Source organism: Rhipicephalus microplus, chromosome 2, assembly GCF_043290135.1.
Source record: "Rhipicephalus microplus isolate Deutch F79 chromosome 2, USDA_Rmic, whole genome shotgun sequence".
Taxonomy (NCBI): Eukaryota; Metazoa; Arthropoda; class Arachnida; order Ixodida; family Ixodidae; genus Rhipicephalus; species Rhipicephalus microplus.
This window is the reverse complement of record NC_134701.1, coordinates 1,143,359-1,160,000: the sequence shown is the minus strand read 5'-3', so window position 1 is coordinate 1,160,000 and position 16,642 is coordinate 1,143,359.

The following is a 16,642-nucleotide window of genomic DNA, read 5'->3' as shown; positions in this document are numbered from 1 at the left end:
GCGAGTACGAAACTGCGATAGGTAAAATGTTGTGAAAGCACACAAAACGGCATGAACAAGCCAAATACTGCGTGTTGTACCGTTACAAGTGCGAAACTGCTATGTTGTGACATTCTCGGTAAAGCGCATGCAAGTATCGTGAAACCTTAAAGAACGATGTCATTTAGCGAGATACAGCGTTCTGTACTGTAATAAGTTGGTGAGAAACTGTGAGGTCAAGCAAATATTGTAATTGTGAACGAAACAGTGTAATTGAGCGTCTTTAGATACGAGTGCGAATGTTAGGTTAGGTTGACATATCAACCATCGTAAAACCGCATTAAACAATGTCACTTAGTGAGATGTAGTGTTTTTCAACATTACAAGTCGGGAACTACGATATCTAATGTGAAAGCGCATGAAACCGTCGTAATCTTGTAGAAAACATTGTAAAGTTGCGAGTAAAACGTTTTCTAACGATAGAAGTGCGAAGGTTAGGTTAGGTTAGGTTAGGTTAGTTTAGGCTAGGTAGCGTCGTGAAACTACCAAAAACGACGTCATCTAAAGAGAGTGTTGTTTTATTGCGAGTATTAAACTGCGATAGGTGAAATGTTGTGAAAGCACACAAAACGGCATGAACAAGCCAAATACTGCGTGTTCTACCGTTACAAGTGCGAAACTGCTATATTGTGATATTCTCGTTAAAGCGCATGCAAGCATCGTGAAACCTTAAAGAACAATGTCATTTAGCGAGATACAGCGTTCTGTACTGCAATAAGTTGGTGAAAAACTGTGAGGTTATGCAAATATCGTAATTGTGAACGAAACAGTGTAATAGAGCGTTTTTCAATACAAATACGAATGTTAGGTTAGGTTAAGATATGAACCGTCGTAAAACCGCATTAAACAATGTCACTTAGTGAGATGCAGTGTTTTTCACCATTACAAGTCGGGAACTGCGATATCTAATGTGAAAGCGCTTGCAAACGTCGTTAGGTTAGGTTAGGTTAGGTTAGGTTAGGTGAGGTTACGTTAGGTTAGGTTTGGTTAGGTTAGGTTAGGTTAGGTTAGGTTATGTTAGGTTAGGTTGGGTTAGGTTAGGTTAGGTTACGTTAGGTTAAGGTATGAACCGTCGTAAAACCGCAATAAACAATGTCACTTCGTGAGATGCAGTGTTTTTCACCTTTACAAGTTGGGAACTGCGATATCTAATGTGAAAGCGCTTGAAACCGTCGTAATGTTGTAGAAAGCAATGTAAAGTAGCGAGTAAAACGTTTTCTAACGATAGAAGTGCGAAGGTTATGTTAGGTTGAGTTATGTTAGTTTGAGCTAGGTAGCGTCGTGAAACCACCAAAAACGACGTCATCTAACGAGATAGTGTTGTTTATTGCGAGTACGAAACTGCGATAGGTAAAATGTTGTGAAAGCACACAAAACGGCATGAACAAGCCAAATACTGCGTGTTGTACCGTTACAAGTGCGAAACTGCTATGTTGTGACATTCTCGGTAAAGCGCATGCAAGTATCGTGAAACCTTAAAGAACGATGTCATTTAGCGAGATACAGCGTTCTGTACTGTAATAAGTTGGTGAGAAACTGTGAGGTCAAGCAAATATTGTAATTGTGAACGAAACAGTGTAATTGAGCGTTTTTCAATACAAATACGAATGTTAGGTTAGGTTGACATATCAACCATCGTAAAACCGCATTAAACAATGTCACTTAGTGAGATGTAGTGTTTTTCAACATTACAAGTCGGGAACTACGATATCTAATGTGAAAGCGCATGAAACCGTCGTAATCTTGTAGAAAACATTGTAAAGTTGCGAGTAAAACGTTTTCTAACGATAGAAGTGCGAAGGTTAGGTTAGGTTAGGTTAGGTTAGTTTAGGCTAGGTAGCGTCGTGAAACTACCAAAAACGACGTCATCTAAAGAGAGTGTTGTTTTATTGCGAGTATTAAACTGCGATAGGTGAAATGTTGTGAAAGCACACAAAACGGCATGAACAAGCCAAATACTGCGTGTTCTACCGTTACAAGTGCGAAACTGCTATATTGTGATATTCTCGTTAAAGCGCATGCAAGCATCGTGAAACCTTAAAGAACAATGTCATTTAGCGAGATACAGCGTTCTGTACTGCAATAAGTTGGTGAAAAACTGTGAGGTTATGCAAATATCGTAATTGTGAACGAAACAGTGTAATAGAGCGTTTTTCAATACAAATACGAATGTTAGGTTAGGTTAAGATATGAACCGTCGTAAAACCGCATTAAACAATGTCACTTAGTGAGATGCAGTGTTTTTCACCATTACAAGTCGGGAACTGCGATATCTAATGTGAAAGCGCTTGCAAACGTCGTTAGGTTAGGTTAGGTTAGGTTAGGTGAGGTTACGTTAGGTTAGGTTTGGTTAGGTTAGGTTAGGTTAGGTTAGGTTATGTTAGGTTAGGTTGGGTTAGGTTAGGTTAGGTTACGTTAGGTTAAGGTATGAACCGTCGTAAAACCGCAATAAACAATGTCACTTCGTGAGATGCAGTGTTTTTCACCTTTACAAGTTGGGAACTGCGATATCTAATGTGAAAGCGCTTGAAACCGTCGTAATGTTGTAGAAAGCAATTTAAAGTAGCGAGTAAAACGTTTTCTAACGATAGAAGTGCGAAGGTTATGTTAGGTTGAGTTATGTTAGTTTAAGCTAGGTAGCGTCGTGAAACCACCAAAAACGACGTCATCTAACGAGATAGTGTTGTTTTATTGCGAGTACGAAACTGCGATAGGTAAAATGTGAAAGCACACAAAACGGCATGAACAAGCCAAATACTGCGTGTTGTACCGTTACAAGTGCGAAACTGCTATGTTTTGACATTCTCGGTAAAGCGCATGCAAGTATCGTGAAACCTTAAAGAACGATGTCATTTAGCGAGATACAGCGTTCTGTACTGTAATAAGCTGGTGAGAAACTGTGAGGTCAAGCAAATATCGTAATTGTGAACGAAACAGTGTAATTGAACGTCTTTAGATACAAGTGCGAATGTTAGGTTAGGTTGACATATCAACCGTCGTAAAACCGCATTAAACAATGTCACTTAGTGAGATGTAGTGTTTTTCAACATTACAAGCCGGGAACTACGATATCTAATGTGAAAGCGCATGAAACCGTCGTAATCTTGTAGAAAACATTGTAAAGTTGCGAGTAAAACGTTTTCTAACGATAGAAGTGCGAAGGTTAGGTTAGGTTAGGTTAGTTTAAGCTAGGTAGCGTCGTGAAACTACCAAAAACGACGTCATCTAACGAGATAGTGTTGTTTTATAGCGAGTATTAAACTGCGATAGGTGAAATGTTGTGAAAGCACACAAAACGGCATGAACAAGCCAAATACTGCGTGTTCTACCGTTACAAGTGCGAAACTGCTATATTGTGATATTCTCGTTAAAGCGCATGCAAGCATCGTGAAACCTTGAAGAACAGAGTCATTTAGCGAGATACAACGTTCTGTACTGCAATAAGTTGGTGAAAAACTGTGAGGTTATGCAAATATGGTAATTGTGAACAAAACAGTGTAATAGAGCGTTTTTTAATACAAGTGCGAATGTTAGGTTAGGTTAAGATATGAACCGTCGTAAAACCGCATTAAACAATGTCACTTAGTGAGATGCAGTGTTTTTCACCATTACAAGTCGGGAACTGCGATATCTAATGTGAAAGCGCTTGCAAACGTCGTTAGGTTAGGTTAGGTTAGGTTAGGTTAGGTTAGGTTACGTTAGGTTAGGTTAGGTTAGGTTTGGTTAGGTTAGGTTAGGTTAGGTCAGGTTAGGGTATGTTAGGTAAGGTTTGGTTAGGTTAGGTTAGGTTAGGTTGGGTTAGGTAAGGTTAGGTTAGGTTAAGATATGAACCGAGCTAAAACCGCATTAAACAATGTCACTTAGTGAGATGCTGTGTTTTTCACCATTACAAGTCGGGAACTGCGATATCTAATGTGAAAGCGCATGAAACCGTCGTAATCTTGCAGAAAACATTGTAAAGTAGCGAATAAAACGTTTTCTAACGATAGAAGTGCGAAGGTTCGGTTAGTTTGAGCTAGGTAGCGTCGTGAAACCGCCAAAAACGATGTCATCTAACGAGATAGTGTTGTTTTATTGCGAGTACGAAACTGCGATAGGTGAAATATTGGGAAAGCACACAAAATGGCATGAACTAGCCAGATACTGCGTCTTGTGCCGTTACAAGTGCGAAACTGCTTTATTGTGATATTCTCGTTAAAGCGCATGCAAGTATCGTGAAACCTTAAAGAACGATGTCATTTAGCGAGATACAGCGTTCTGAACTGTAATAAGTTGGTGAGAAACTGTGAGGTCAAGCAAATATCGTAATTGTGAACGAAACAGTGTAATTGAGCATATTTAGATACAAGTGCGAATGTTAGGTTAGGTTGAGATATCAACCGTCGTAAAACCGCATTAACCAATGTCACTTAGTGAGATGTAGTGTTTTTCAACATTACAAGTCGGGAACTACGATATCTAATGTGAAAGCGCATAAACCGTCGTAATCTTGTAGAAAACATTGTAAAGTTGCGAGTAAAACGTTTTCTAACGATAGAAGTGCGAAGGTTAGCTTGAGTTATGTTAGTTTAAGCTATGTAGCGTCGTGAGACCACCAAAAAGGACGTCAACTAACGAGAACGCGTTGTTTTTTTGCATGTACGTAACTGCAATAGGTGAAATGTTGTGAAAGTACACAAAACGGCTTGAACAAGCCAGATACTGCGTGTTGTACCGTTACAAGTGCGAAACTGCTATAATGTGACATTCTTGTTAAAGCGCATGCAAGCATCGTGAAACCTTAAAGAACGATGTCATTTAGCGAGATACAGCGTTCTGTACTGCAATAAGTTGGTGAAAAACTGTGAGGTTATGCAAATATCGTAATTGTGAACGAAACAGTGTAATAGAGCGTTTTTCCATACAAGTACGAATGTTAGGTTAGGTTAAGATATGAACCGTCGTAAAACCGCATTAAACAATGTCACTTAGTGAGATGCAGTGTTTTTCACTATTACAAGTCGGGAACTGCGATATCTAATGTGAAAGCGCTTGCAAACGTCGTTAGGTTAGGTTAGGTTAGGTTAGGTTAGGTTAGGTTACGTTAGGTTAGGTTTGGTTAGGTTAGGTTAGGTTAGGTTAGGTTATGTTAGGTTAGGTTGGGTTAGGTTAGGTTAGGTTAGGTTAGATTAAGATACGAACCGCGCTAAAACCGCATTAAACAATGTCACTTAGTGAGATGCAGTGTTTTTCACCTTTACAAGTTGGGAACTGCGATATCTAATGTGAAAGCGCTTGAAACCGTCGTAATGTTGTAGAAAGCAATGTAAAGTAGCGAGTAAAACGTTTTCTAACGATAGAAGTGCGAAGGTTATGTTAGGTTGAGTTATGTTAGTTTAAGCTAGGTAGCGTCGTGAAACCACCAAAAACGACGTCATCTAACGAGATAGTGTTGTTTATTGCGAGTACAAAACTGCGATAGGTAAAATGTTGTGAAAGCACACAAAACGGCATGAACAAGCCAAATACTGCATGTTGTACCGTTACAAGTGCGAAACTGCTATGTTGTGACATTCTCGGTAAAGCGCATGCAAGTATCGTGAAACCTTAAAGAACGATGTCATTTAGCGAGATACAGCGTTCTGTACTGTAATACGTTGGTGAGAAACTGTGAGGTCAAGCAAATATCGTAATTGTGAACGAAACAGTGTAATTGAGCGTCTTTAGATACAAGTGCGAATGTTAGGTTAGGTTGACATATCAACCATCGTAAAACCGCATTAAACAATGTCACTTAGTGAGATGTAGTGTTTTTCAACATTACAAGTCGGGAACTACGATATCTAATGTGAAAGCGCATGAAACCGTCGTAATCTTGTAGAAAACATTGTAAAGTTGCGAGTAAAACGTTTTCTAACGATAGAAGTGCGAAGGTTCGGTTAGGTTAGGTTAGTTTAGGCTAGGTAGCGTCGTGAAACTACCAAAAACGACGTCATCTAAAGAGATAGTGTTGTTTTATTGCGAGTATTAAACTGCGATAGGTGAAATGTTGTGAAAGCACACAAAACGGCATGAACAAGCCAAATACTGCGTGTTCTACCGTTACAAGTGCGAAACTGCTATATTGTGATATTCTCGTTAAAGCGCATGCAAGCATCGTGAAACCTTAAAGAACAATGTCATTTAGCGAGATACAGCGTTCTGTACTGCAATAAGTTGGTGAAAAACTGTGAGGTTATGCAAATATCGTAATTGTGAACGAAACAGTGTAATAGAGCGTTTTTCAATACAAGTACGAATGTTAGGTTAGGTTAAGATATGAACCGTCGTAAAACCGCATTAAACAATGTCACTTAGTGAGATGCAGTGTTTTTCACCATTACAAGTCGGGAACTGCGATATCTAATGTGAAAGCGCTTGCAACCGTCGTTAGGTTAGGTTAGGTTAGGTTAGGTTAGGTTTTGTTAGGTTAGGTTAGGTTAGGTTAGGTTAGGTTAGATTAGGTTAGGTTGGGTTGAGTTGGGTTAGGTTAGGTTAGGTTAGGTTGGGTTAGGTTAGCTTAGGTTAGGTTACGTTAGGTTAGGTTAGGTTAGGTTACGTTAGGTTAGGTTAGGTTAGGTAAGGATAATTTGGTTAGGTTAGGTAAGGTTAGGTTAGGTTAGGTTAGGTTGGGTTGGGTGTTGTTGGTTTGGGTTGGGTTGGGTTGGGTTAGGTTGGGTTAGGTTAGGTTAGGTTACGTTAGGTTAGGTTACGTTAGGTTAGGTTAGGTTACGTTAGGTTCTGTTAGGTTAGGTTAGGTTAGGTTACGTTAGGTTAGGTCAGGAAAGGTTAGGTTACGTTAGAATAGGTTAGGTTAGGTTAGGTTACGTTAGGTTAGGTTAAGTTAGGTTAGGTTTGGTTAGGTTAGCTTAGGTTAGGTTAGGTTGGGTTGGGTTGGGTTGGGTTAGGTTAGGTTAGGTTAGGTTAGGTTGGGTTAGGTTAGTTTAGGTTAGGTTAGGTTAGGTTAGGTTGGGTTGGGTTGGGTTAGGTTAGGTTAGGTTAGGTTAGGTAAGGTAAGGTTAGGTTAGGTTAGGTTACGTTAGGTTAAGGTATGAACCGTCGTAAAACCGCATTAAACAATGTCACTTACTGAGATGCAGTGTTTTTCACCTTTACAAGTTGGGAACTGTGATATCTAATGTGAAAGCGCTTGAAACCGTCGTATTGTTGTAGAAAGCAATGTAAAGTAGCGAGTAAAACGTTTTCTAACGATAGAAGTGCGAAGGTTATGTTAGGTTGAGTTATGTTAGTTTAAGCTAGGTAGCGTCGTGAAACTACCAAAAACAACGTCATCTAACGAGATAGTGTTGTTTTATTGCGAGTACGAAACTGCGATAGGTGAAATGTTGTGAAAGCACACGAAACGGCATGAACAAGCCAAATACTGCGTGTTGTACCGTTACAAGTGCGAAACTGCTATGTTGTGATATTCTCGTTAAAGCGCATGCAAGCATCGTGAAACCTTAAAGAACGATGTCATTTAGCGAGATACAGCGTTCTGTACTGCAATAAGTTGGTGAAAAACTGTGAGGTTATGCAAATATCGTAATTGTGAACGAAACAGTGTAATAGAGCGTTTTTCCATACAAGTACGAATGTTAGGTTAGGTTAAGATATGAACCGTCGTAAAACCGCATTAAACAATGTCACTTAGTGAGATGCAGTGTTTTTCACTATTACAAGTCGGGAACTGCGATATCTAATGTGAAAGCGCTTGCAAACGTCGTTAGGTTAGGTTAGGTTAGGTTAGGTTACGTTACGTTAGGTTAGGTTTGGTTAGGTTATGTTAGGTTAGGTTGGGTTAGGTTAGGTTAGGTTAGGTTAGGTTAAGATACGAACCGCGCTAAAACCGCATTAAACAATGTCACTTAGTGAGATGCAGTGTTTTTCACCTTTACAAGTTGGGAACTGCGATATCTAATGTGAAAGCGCTTGAAACCGTCGTAATGTTGTAGAAAGCAATGTAAAGTAGCGAGTAAAACGTTTTCTAACGATAGAAGTGCGAAGGTTATGTTAGGTTGAGTTATGTTAGTTTAAGCTAGGTAGCGTCGTGAAACCACCAAAAACGACGTCATCTAACGAGATAGTGTTGTTTATTGCGAGTACAAAACTGCGATAGGTAAAATGTTGTGAAAGCACACAAAACGGCATGAACAAGCCAAATACTGCATGTTGTACCGTTACAAGTGCGAAACTGCTGTGTTGTGACATTCTCGGTAAAGCGCATGCAAGTATCGTGAAACCTTAAAGAACGATGTCATTTAGCGAGATACAGCGTTCTGTACTGTAATACGTTGGTGAGAAACTGTGAGGTCAAGCAAATATCGTAATTGTGAACGAAACAGTGTAATTGAGCGTCTTTAGATACAAGTGCGAATGTTAGGTTAGGTTGACATATCAACCATCGTAAAACCGCATTAAACAATGTCACTTAGTGAGATGTAGTGTTTTTCAACATTACAAGTCGGGAACTACGATATCTAATGTGAAAGCGCATGAAACCGTCGTAATCTTGTAGAAAACATTGTAAAGTTGCGAGTAAAACGTTTTCTAACGATAGAAGTGCGAAGGTTCGGTTAGGTTAGGTTAGTTTAGGCTAGGTAGCGTCGTGAAACTACCAAAAACGACGTCATCTAAAGAGATAGTGTTGTTTTATTGCGAGTATTAAACTGCGATAGGTGAAATGTTGTGAAAGCACACAAAACGGCATGAACAAGCCAAATACTGCGTGTTCTACCGTTACAAGTGCGAAACTGCTATATTGTGATATTCTCGTTAAAGCGCATGCAAGCATCGTGAAACCTTAAAGAACAATGTCATTTAGCGAGATACAGCGTTCTGTACTGCAATAAGTTGGTGAAAAACTGTGAGGTTATGCAAATATCGTAATTGTGAACGAAACAGTGTAATAGAGCGTTTTTCAATACAAGTACGAATGTTAGGTTAGGTTAAGATATGAACCGTCGTAAAACCGCATTAAACAATGTCACTTAGTGAGATGCAGTGTTTTTCACCATTACAAGTCGGGAACTGCGATATCTAATGTGAAAGCGCTTGCAACCGTCGTTAGGTTAGGTTAGGTTAGGTTAGGTTAGGTTTTGTTAGGTTAGGTTAGGTTAGGTTAGATTAGGTTAGGTTGGGTTGAGTTGGGTTAGGTTAGGTTAGGTTAGGTTGGGTTAGGTTAGGTTAGGTTAGGTTACGTTAGGTTAGGTTAGGTTAGGTTACGTTAGGTTAGGTTAGGTTAGGTAAGGATAATTTGGTTAGGTTAGGTAAGGTTAGGTTAGGTTAGGTTAGGTTGGGTTGGGTGTTGTTGGTTTGGGTTGGGTTGGGTTGGGTTAGGTTGGGTTAGGTTAGGTTAGGTTACGTTAGGTTAGGTTTCGTTAGGTTAGGTTAGGTTACGTTAGGTTCTGTTAGGTTAGGTTAGGTTACGTTAGGTTAGGTCAGGAAAGGTTAGGTTACGTTAGAATAGGTTAGGTTAGGTTAGGTTACGTTAGGTTAGGTTAAGTTAGGTTAGGTTTGGTTAGGTTAGCTTAGGTTAGGTTAGGTTGGGTTGGGTTGGGTTGGGTTAGGTTAGGTTAGGTTAGGTTAGGTTGGGTTAGGTTAGTTTAGGTTAGGTTAGGTTAGGTTAGGTTGGGTTGGGTTGGGTTAGGTTAGGTTAGGTTAGGTTAGGTAAGGTAAGGTTAGGTTAGGTTAGGTTACGTTAGGTTAAGGTATGAACCGTCGTAAAACCGCATTAAACAATGTCACTTAGTGAGATGCAGTGTTTTTCACCTTTACAAGTTGGGAACTGTGATATCTAATGTGAAAGCGCTTGAAACCGTCGTATTGTTGTAGAAAGCAATGTAAAGTAGCGAGTAAAACGTTTTCTAACGATAGAAGTGCGAAGGTTATGTTAGGTTGAGTTATGTTAGTTTAAGCTAGGTAGCGTCGTGAAACTACCAAAAACAACGTCATCTAACGAGATAGTGTTGTTTTATTGCGAGTACGAAACTGCGATAGGTGAAATGTTGTGAAAGCACACGAAACGGCATGAACAAGCCAAATACTGCGTGTTGTACCGTTACAAGTGCGAAACTGCTATGTTGTGATATTCTCGTTAAAGCGCATGCAAGCATCGTGAAACCTTAAAGAACGATGTCATTTAGCGAGATACAGCGTTCTGTACTGCAATAAGTTGGTGAAAAACTGTGAGGTTATGCAAATATCGTAATTGTGAACGAAACAGTGTAATAGAGCGTTTTTCCATACAAGTACGAATGTTAGGTTAGGTTAAGATATGAACCGTCGTAAAACCGCATTAAACAATGTCACTTAGTGAGATGCAGTGTTTTTCACTATTACAAGTCGGGAACTGCGATATCTAATGTGAAAGCGCTTGCAAACGTCGTTAGGTTAGGTTAGGTTAGGTTAGGTTACGTTACGTTAGGTTAGGTTTGGTTAGGTTATGTTAGGTTAGGTTGGGTTAGGTTAGGTTAGGTTAGGTTAGGTTAAGATACGAACCGCGCTAAAACCGCATTAAACAATGTCACTTAGTGAGATGCAGTGTTTTTCACCTTTACAAGTTGGGAACTGCGATATCTAATGTGAAAGCGCTTGAAACCGTCGTAATGTTGTAGAAAGCAATGTAAAGTAGCGAGTAAAACGTTTTCTAACGATAGAAGTGCGAAGGTTATGTTAGGTTGAGTAATGTTAGTTTAAGCTAGGTAGCGTCGTGAAACCACCAAAAACGACGTCATCTAACGAGATAGTGTTGTTTATTGCGAGTACAAAACTGCGATAGGTAAAATGTTGTGAAAGCACACAAAACGGCATGAACAAGCCAAATACTGCATGTTGTACCGTTACAAGTGCGAAACTGCTATGTTGTGACATTCTCGGTAAAGCGCATGCAAGTATCGTGAAACCTTAAAGAACGATGTCATTTAGCGAGATACAGCGTTCTGTACTGTAATACGTTGGTGAGAAACTGTGAGGTCAAGCAAATATCGTAATTGTGAACGAAACAGTGTAATTGAGCGTCTTTAGATACAAGTGCGAATGTTAGGTTAGGTTGACATATCAACCATCGTAAAACCGCATTAAACAATGTCACTTAGTGAGATGTAGTGTTTTTCAACATTACAAGTCGGGAACTACGATATCTAATGTGAAAGCGCATGAAACCGTCGTAATCTTGTAGAAAACATTGTAAAGTTGCGAGTAAAACGTTTTCTAACGATAGAAGTGCGAAGGTTCGGTTAGGTTAGGTTAGTTTAGGCTAGGTAGCGTCGTGAAACTACCAAAAACGACGTCATCTAAAGAGATAGTGTTGTTTTATTGCGAGTATTAAACTGCGATAGGTGAAATGTTGTGAAAGCACACAAAACGGCATGAACAAGCCAAATACTGCGTGTTCTACCGTTACAAGTGCGAAACTGCTATATTGTGATATTCTCGTTAAAGCGCATGCAAGCATCGTGAAACCTTAAAGAACAATGTCATTTAGCGAGATACAGCGTTCTGTACTGCAATAAGTTGGTGAAAAACTGTGAGGTTATGCAAATATCGTAATTGTGAACGAAACAGTGTAATAGAGCGTTTTTCAATACAAGTACGAATGTTAGGTTAGGTTAAGATATGAACCGTCGTAAAACCGCATTAAACAATGTCACTTAGTGAGATGCAGTGTTTTTCACCATTACAAGTCGGGAACTGCGATATCTAATGTGAAAGCGCTTGCAACCGTCGTTAGGTTAGGTTAGGTTAGGTTAGGTTAGGTTTTGTTAGGTTAGGTTAGGTTAGGTTAGATTAGGTTAGGTTGGGTTGAGTTGGGTTAGGTTAGGTTAGGTTAGGTTGGGTTAGGTTAGGTTAGGTTAGGTTAGGTTACGTTAGGTTAGGTTAGGTTAGGTTACGTTAGGTTAGGTTAGGTTAGGTAAGGATAATTTGGTTAGGTTAGGTAAGGTTAGGTTAGGTTAGGTTAGGTTGGGTTGGGTGTTGTTGGTTTGGGTTGGGTTGGGTTGGGTTAGGTTGGGTTAGGTTAGGTTAGGTTACGTTAGGTTAGGTTACGTTAGGTTAGGTTAGGTTACGTTAGGTTCTGTTAGGTTAGGTTAGGTTACGTTAGGTTAGGTCAGGAAAGGTTAGGTTACGTTAGAATAGGTTAGGTTAGGTTAGGTTACGTTAGGTTAGGTTAAGTTAGGTTAGGTTTGGTTAGGTTAGCTTAGGTTAGGTTAGGTTGGGTTGGGTTGGGTTGGGTTAGGTTAGGTTAGGTTAGGTTAGGTTGGGTTAGGTTAGTTTAGGTTAGGTTAGGTTAGGTTAGGTTGGGTTGGGTTGGGTTAGGTTAGGTTAGGTTAGGTTAGGTAAGGTAAGGTTAGGTTAGGTTAGGTTACGTTAGGTTAAGGTATGAACCGTCGTAAAACCGCATTAAACAATGTCACTTAGTGAGATGCAGTGTTTTTCACCTTTACAAGTTGGGAACTGTGATATCTAATGTGAAAGCGCTTGAAACCGTCGTATTGTTGTAGAAAGCAATGTAAAGTAGCGAGTAAAACGTTTTCTAACGATAGAAGTGCGAAGGTTATGTTAGGTTGAGTTATGTTAGTTTAAGCTAGGTAGCGTCGTGAAACTACCAAAAACAACGTCATCTAACGAGATAGTGTTGTTTTATTGCGAGTAGGAAACTGCGATAGGTGAAATGTTGTGAAAGCACACGAAACGGCATGAACAAGCCAAATACTGCGTGTTGTACCGTTACAAGTGCGAAACTGCTATGTTGTGATATTCTCGTTAAAGCGCATGCAAGCATCGTGAAACCTTAAAGAACGATGTCATTTAGCGAGATACAGCGTTCTGTACTGCAATAAGTTGGTGAAAAACTGTGAGGTTATGCAAATATCGTAATTGTGAACGAAACAGTGTAATAGAGCGTTTTTCCATACAAGTACGATTGTTAGGTTAGGTTAAGATATGAACCGTCGTAAAACCGCATTAAACAATGTCACTTAGTGAGATGCAGTGTTTTTCACTATTACAAGTCGGGAACTGCGATATCTAATGTGAAAGCGCTTGCAAACGTCGTTAGGTTAGGTTAGGTTAGGTTAGGTTAGGTTACGTTAGGTTAGGTTTGGTTAGGTTAGGTTAGGTTAGGTTATGTCAGGTTAGGTTAGGTTAGGTTAGGTTAAGATACGAACCGCGCTAAAACCGCATTAAACAATGTCACTTAGTGAGATGCAGTGTTTTTCACCTTTACAAGTTGGGAACTGCGATATCTAATGTGAAAGCGCTTGAAACCTTCGTAATGTTGTAGAAAGCAATGTAAAGTAGCGAGTAAAACGTTTTCTAACGATAGAAGTGCGAAGGTTATGTTAGGTTGAGTTATGTTAGTTTAAGCTAGGTAGCGTCGTGAAACCACCAAAAACGACGTCATCTAACGAGATAGTGTTGTTTATTGCGAGTACGAAACTGCGATAGGTAAAATGTTGTGAAAGCACACAAAACGGCATGAACAAGCCAAATACTGCGTGTTGTACCGTTACAAGTGCGAAACTGCTATGTTGTGACATTCTCGGTAAAGCGCATGCAAGTATCGTGAAACCTTAAAGAACGATGTCATTTAGCGAGATACAGCGTTCTGTACTGTAATAAGTTGGTGAGAAACTGTGAGGTCAAGCAAATATCGTAATTGTGAACGAAACAGTGTAATTGAGCGTCTTTAGATACAAGTGCGAATGTTAGGTTAGGTTGACATATCAACCATCGTAAAACCGCATTAAACAATGTCACTTAGTGAGATGTAGTGTTTTTCAACATTACAAGTCGGGAACTACGATATCTAATGTGAAAGCGCATGAAACCGTCGTAATCTTGTAGAAAACATTGTAAAGTTGCGAGTAAAACGTTTTCTAACGATAGAAGTGCGAAGGTTAGGTTAGGTTAGGTTAGTTTAGGCTAGGTAGCGTCGTGAAACTACCAAAAACGACGTCATCTGAAGAGATAGTGTTGTTTTATTGCGAGTATTAAACTGCGATAGGTGAAATGTTGTGAAAGCACACAAAACGGCATGAACAAGCCAAATACTGCGTGTTCTACCGTTACAAGTGCGAAACTGCTATATTGTGATATTCTCGTTAAAGCGCATGCAAGCATCGTGAAACCTTAAAGAACAATGTCATTTAGCGAGATACAGCGTTCTGTACTGCAATAAGTTGGTGAAAAACTGTGAGGTTATGCAAATATCGTAATTGTGAACGAAACAGTGTAATAGAGCGTTTTTCAATACAAGTACGAATGTTAGGTTAGGTTAAGATATGAACCGTCGTAAAACCGCATTAAACAATGTCACTTAGTGAGATGCAGTGTTTTTCACCATTACAAGTCGGGAACTGCGATATCTAATGTGAAAGCGCTTGCAAACGTCGTTAGGTTAGGTTAGGTTAGGTTAGGTTAGGTTAGGTTAGGTTACGTTAGGTTAGGTTTGGTTAGGTTAAGTTAGGTTAGGTTATGTTAGGTTAGGTTGGGTTAGGTTAGGTTAGGTTACGTTAGGTTAAGGTATGAACCGTTGTAAAACCGCAATAAACAATGTCACTTAGTGAGATGCAGTGATTTTCACCTTTACAAGTTGGGAACTGCGATATTTAATGTGAAAGCGCTTGAAACCGTCGTAATGTTGTAGAAAGCAATGTAAAGTAGCGAGTAAAACGTTTTCTAACGATAGAAGTGCGAAGGTTATGTTAGGTTGAGTTATGTTAGTTTAAGCTAGGTAGCGTCGTGAAACCACCAAAAACGACGTCATCTAACGAGATAGTGTTGTTTTATTGCGAGTACGAAACTGCGATACGTAAAATGTGAAAGCACACAAAACGGCATGAACAAGCCAAATACTGCGTGTTGTACCGTTACAAGTGCGAAACTGCTATGTTTTGACATTCTCGGTAAAGCGCATGCAAGTATCGTGAAACCTTAAAGAACGATGTCATTTAGCGAGATACAGCGTTCTGTACTGTAATAAGTTGGTGAGAAACTGTGAGGTCAAGCAAATATCGTAATTGTGAACGAAACAGTGTAATTGAGCGTCTTTAGATACAAGTGCGAATGTTAGGTTAGGTTGACATATCAACCGTCGTAAAACCGCATTAAACAATGTCACTTAGTGAGATGTAGTGTTTTTGAACATTACAAGTCGGGAACTACGATATCTAATGTGAAAGCGCATGAAACCGTCGTAATCTTGTAGAAAACATTGTAAAGTTGCGAGTAAAACGTTTTCTAACGATAGAAGTGCGAAGGTTAGGTTAGGTTAGGTTAGTTTAAGCTAGGTAGCGTCGTGAAACTACCAAAAACGACGTCATCTAACGAGATAGTGTTGTTTTATAGCGAGTATTAAACTGCGATAGGTGAAATGTTGTGAAAGCACACAAAACGGCATGAACAAGCCAAATACTGCGTGTTGTACCGTTACAAGTGCGAAACTGCTATGTTGTGACATTCTCGGTAAAGCGCATGCAAGTATCGTGAAACCTTAAAGAACGATGTCATTTAGCGAGATACAGCGTTCTGTACTGTAATAAGTTGGTGAGAAACTGTGAGGTCAAGCAAATATCGTAATTGTGAACGAAACAGTGTAATTGAGCGTCTTTAGATACAAGTGCGAATGTTAGGTTAGGTTGACATATCAACCGTCGTAAAACCGCATTAAACAATGTCACTTAGTGAGATGTAGTGTTTTTCAACATTACAAGTCGGGAACTACGATATCTAATGTGAAAGCGCATGAAACCGTCGTAATCTTGTAGAAAACATTGTAAAGTTGCGAGCAAAACGTTTTCTAACGATAGAAGTGCGAAGGTTAGGTTAGGTTAGGTTAGTTTAAGCTAGGTAGCGTCGTGAAACTACCAAAAACGACGTCATCTAACGAGATAGTGTTGTTTTATAGCGAGTATTAAACTGCGATAGGTGAAATGTTGTGAAAGCACACAAAACGGCATGAACAAGCCAAATACTGCGTGTTCTACCGTTACAAGTGCGAAACTGCTATATTGTGATATTCTCGTTAAAGCGCATGCAAGCATCGTGAAACCTTAAAGAACAATGTCATTTAGCGAGATACAACGTTCTGTACTGCAATAAGTTGGTGAAAAACTGTGAGGTTATACAAATATGGTAATTGTGAACAAAACAGTGTAATAGAGCGGTTTTAGATACAAGTGCGAATGTTAGGTTAGGTTAAGATATGAACCGTCGTAAAACCGCATTAAACAATGTCAATTAGTGAGATGCAGTGTTTTTCACCATTAAAAGTCGGGAACTGCGATATCTAATGTGAAAGCGCTTGCAACCGTCGTTAGGTTAGGTTAGGTTAGGTTAGGTTAGGTTTTGTTAGGTTAGGTTAGGTTAGGTTAGGTTAGGTTGGGTTAGGTTAGGTTAGGTTAGGTTACGTTAGGTTAGGTTAGGTTACGTTAGGTTAGGTTAGGTTAGGTTACGTTAGGTTAGGTTAGGTTAGGTAAGGATAATTTGGTTAGGTTAGGTAAGGTTAGGTTAGGTTAGGTTAGGTTGGGTTGGGTGTTGTTGGTTTGGGTTGGGTTGGGTTAGGTTGGGTTAGGTTAGGTTAGGT